This window comes from Cydia splendana, chromosome Z (assembly GCF_910591565.1).
Source record: "Cydia splendana chromosome Z, ilCydSple1.2, whole genome shotgun sequence".
NCBI lineage: Eukaryota > Metazoa > Arthropoda > Insecta > Lepidoptera > Tortricidae > Cydia > Cydia splendana.
Genome location: NC_085987.1, coordinates 18113077 through 18117709, shown reverse-complemented (window position 1 = coordinate 18117709; position 4633 = coordinate 18113077).

Sequence of the window (4633 nt, the reverse complement as noted above, 5' to 3'; positions counted from 1 at the left end):
TCTAGTATTAATATTATGAATTTCACAATTTTTCCTAAAATTTACAATATTTTTATGTACATACAGAATATTCTCATAAATGTATTGACAGTGCACTGTCATTATGTCAATTTCCTTAAATTTATCTCTAAGTGAGTCTCTATGGTTCATTTTGTATATTGCTCGAATAGCCCTCTTCTGCAGAACAAAAATGGTATTTATCTCTGAAGCACCGCCCCACAGTAAAATACCATATGCCATAATGCTATGGAAGTAACTAAAATATACTAATCGAGCTGTTTTCACGTCAGTTAACTGACGGATTTTGCTCACTGCAAAAGCTGCAGAGCTCAGTCTATTCGAAAGAGTAGCAATATGGGGACCCCACTGGAGTTTAGAATCTAAAGTTATACCAAGAACAACTGTACTATCAACTAATTCCAATTCCTCATCCTTCACAATGACACTTGTTTGCACATGCCTTACGTTACTACTAGTGACAAACTTAATACATTTAGTCTTTTTCTCATTTAACAATAAATTATTAACATTGAACCAATTTACTACTTTTGAAATGGCATTGTTTACATCATTGTAAGCTTGTTGCTGTCGTTTGACTTTGAAAATAAGTGAGGTGTCGTCTGCAAACAATACTATATCATGGTGGGTCTTAACAAGGAATGGCAAGTCATTTATGTAGATAAGGAACAGGAAAGGCCCCAATATTGACCCCTGTGGTACACCCATAGAGACCAATGACCCAGGTGATCGCTGTCCATTCACATCGACCCTTTGTATTCTACCATTTAAGTAGGACTTAAGTAAATTCAGTGCCGATCCTCTAACTCCGTAATAATGAAGTTTCCTGATTAATGTTTCATGACAAACACAGTCGAAGGCCTTAGATAAATCACAGAAGACACCTAAAGCATCTCGTGACTCCTCCCAGGCATCGAAAATATGCTTAATTAGCTCAACACCGGCATCGGTTGTTGAGCGACCCCGTGTAAAACCAAACTGCTTATTATGCATCAAATTATTAACGTTAAAATGTCGTACTAATTGAGAAAGAACTAATTTTTCAAAAATCTTGCTAAATGTTGGTAGCACAGATATCGCTCTAAAGTTAGTGGGGTCAGAGCTGCTACCAGATTTAAATAAAGGAATTACTTTACTATATTTCATTAGATCAGGAAACTCGCCGCAATCAACACTGTTGTTAAATATAACTACCAAGTCAGGCGCTACAATTTCTACTAAGGATTTGACAGCACGGACAGAGACTCCCCAGAGGTCATTAGTTTTTTTTGACATTAATTGATTTAAACGCCTTTATTACATCTGAGGTACAAACATGTTCAAAATGAAGGTCTCCACATCCAGGCCATAATAGGCCTGTTGCAAGTAACAAAGAATCATGGAAATAATGGTTTCAAAGAAACATATATGTTAATATGATTCTAAAAAATGGCCCAATCTCAGTATAAACTGAAGGATTATTAAGATATTCAATAAAATAAAAGTGCAAAATTCTCCAATCGGCCATTATTACTGAAACGCCAATCAGAAGCGTTCCAAACAGTGACGTCATCAATCCATAACATATTTCTTAGAGCAACATAGACAACCTCATTGACCGAAATCTATACGTCCTCACCAAAGAGTTCGAAAGGTGCAAAAAAAAAATATTTCGCCCCTAAACATTTATTACGTCCAATAAATATTATTACACGATATAAAATAGATATCTATTTGTTATTATTTAAATAAAATGCTAAATAATACGATATTTCAACAACAAACTTTTTTAATTATTTGGCTGAATGGAACTATCATTGCCATGTTGGCTGTCGTAATTAGAAAAAATGAAAAATTAAAAAGTAAAACCGGCGCTCGGTGATTTTCACTCAAAATTTACATGTATCTAAATAATTCATCTTAAACTGCAACCGTGTGAGAGTTTTTGTGTAAAATGAGTTATTGTGATAAATTGTTGTAATGTATTTATCATCCCTAATCGTAATATATGGTGCTGAATTAACAATATCATTCGGATTCAAGGGAAATTCGTAACTGTAAGTATGTAAACAATGTCTACCACCCTACCACCAACTAAATAATGACGTCACAAATGGCATGCGAGGCGTTTTCGCGCGAAGTTTAAACTAGCTATAATAAAATGCAATTATCTATGTTAAATCTTATGAGTATAGCTGAAATATTGTGTTTTTCGGAACCAATACAAGTGTACCGACAATAATAAAAGGGATTTCAAAATTTGTCATCAGGCCTATTGTTAAAAAAAAAAAAAAAAAAAAAAGGTCTCCACAACACTCTGGAGCGTTATGTTTTAATAATGTAACAGCAGATGAGGGTGATGAATTTAAATCCGTGATGAAGTTATAGATCTAGTATAATATTTTCTATACATTTCGCTAGCTAGAGTCACACCAAGAAACGTCTGCAACGATTTTGATACCATACCCGTTGCAACTTGCAAGTGTTATTTATACGTTATAATTTCGTAGAAGTTTGACGTTTAAAATAACACTTGCACCGCGTGTGCTATCACAATCGTTGCAGATTTATCTTGGTCTAACTCTAAGATACGCGTGCGAAACAAGCGTTCCCCTCTGTCGAAAATGGGCGGCCAATGGTCAACCACATGACATGTCCATACCACTGAAATATGAAACCTAGTCCATACATTGTATGGACTGACGTTTATCTTATCTGACATGGCTATGTTTACGTTTAAGCCCCCTACAGACTGCGCGTGAATCGAGGGCGAAGCCGCGAACGCGAGTGTGGAGGAGGCTTTACGTATACATTTGATGTGCCGAGAGATGGGTCGCGGGTATTTACCCACCCAGGTAAAATACCCGGTAAATACCCATCTACCCGGTATTTACCCGTAATTATCTACCCAAATGGACGGGTAGATTCATTTCTTGTTGCACATGTCGATTTGTGTCAAAGTGGAGATATAAACCGAGTTATTGGCTGTAATTATTGTGTGTCATTTAAAATGAAATGGTTTAGTTGCAGTTGTAACTAAGGAATTTTTAGTACAATTTTGATAAATATCAAAAAAAGGCCGTCATAAGAGTATTTTTTTTAGACTTGAGTAAATTATCGTACTTATACTTCGAGCAACACCGGCTTCCGACACATGTTGCTCGAAGTACTTATACGTTGATAATACACATTCCAACTTCGGTCAGCGGGGGGGTGTGGTTGGGGGGAGGGGGGGGGGGGGACAAAAGCATGGATTTACGCACACATACACAGCCTGGATGCACCAAAAAAGGCAACACTTTGATTTGAAGTTCATCTTGTCAACAGTATGGTTGTCCTTTTTGACAAATGGCATTTTTAAAAGAGCGAGGAGAGAGAAGTGATACTAGTTGCTGCGCCGTCAAATTGAACAGACAACGTTGGGGCCTTGCCATTAACTCAAACCGTTGTTTACAAAAGGTATAAATTTTATGAGTAAGCTGGCAACTTTGAAGCCTTAGGCCCCGTTCGCACGGCAGCTTTTTCAACGCGCGTTAAAAAAGCGTTTGAATGACACAAATGGATAACCATGTATGTATTCACACGAAGGCGGTTTTTAAGCGCGGCGCTTTTTTATCGAGCACTGTTCGATTTTCGGCGTTGAGCGTTGGCGTCAAATTGAATAGACCATACGGAAATCCGTGTAGCTGTTCTCACAAGCGTTGAAAAAGCGCCGGCGCTGCTGTCAGTTGGCTGTCAAGTGTCAATTTTTGGTGTCAATCGTCAAGATTATTATTAGTTTCACCTTAAAAATGTCAACTTATGCTTACAAATTCCTGAAATATTCAAGCTATATTCAAATAATACGTCGTAATAGCAAATAAAGTATGGCTTTGCTGAGATGCGTACGTGGCAGTACGACTCACAAGTGATTTTTAAGCGTTCATATGAACACAAATATTGGAAACGGTAAAAAAGCGCCAACGTCGGGTTTTAACGCAACGCTTTTTAAGCTGTCGTGCGAATGGGGGCTTAATCCATCAAAAGTGAACTTTTTCATATTTCTTGGAATCTGTCATTATTAATATCGAAAAGTGTTGTATGTACAAACTAAAGTAGACATAATTTTCTACAAAAAAGGTTTTATACATTTTTGTCCTAAAACGAACTGTGTTTGACTTATAAGCTTCACAAGTTGGGATATTGCACATTTTTTTTTTATTATCATTCGTAAGTATTCTTTATCTTTGTAATGTATATTAAAAGTATTTTAAAACATTTCCGGAAGCTAGGGAATGATTTTACACGATTTTCATAATTGGACTGATATGTTAAAATCGACCTTCACCTCATAGCAACCTTTTCGTAATTAGTTTGAACATACATTTTATGTAACATTATAAAAAAATACTTAAATTAATCTTATTTATACTCACATACCATTAAGGCGCTACGCGCCGTTTTTGGCCGTAAACTCTTACTTTCTAGAGTATATATCTTCTTAACGGTTCAACAAAAAATTATGAAAAAAATATATATGTATCTACGTTTTATGTAAAACATTTGTAACGTTTGACTTTTTTCCTGTGACTTTTCTAAAAAAGGAACATTACGAGAGGCCGTTTTGTGACTAACTTTGCCTATTTCTACTAAACGG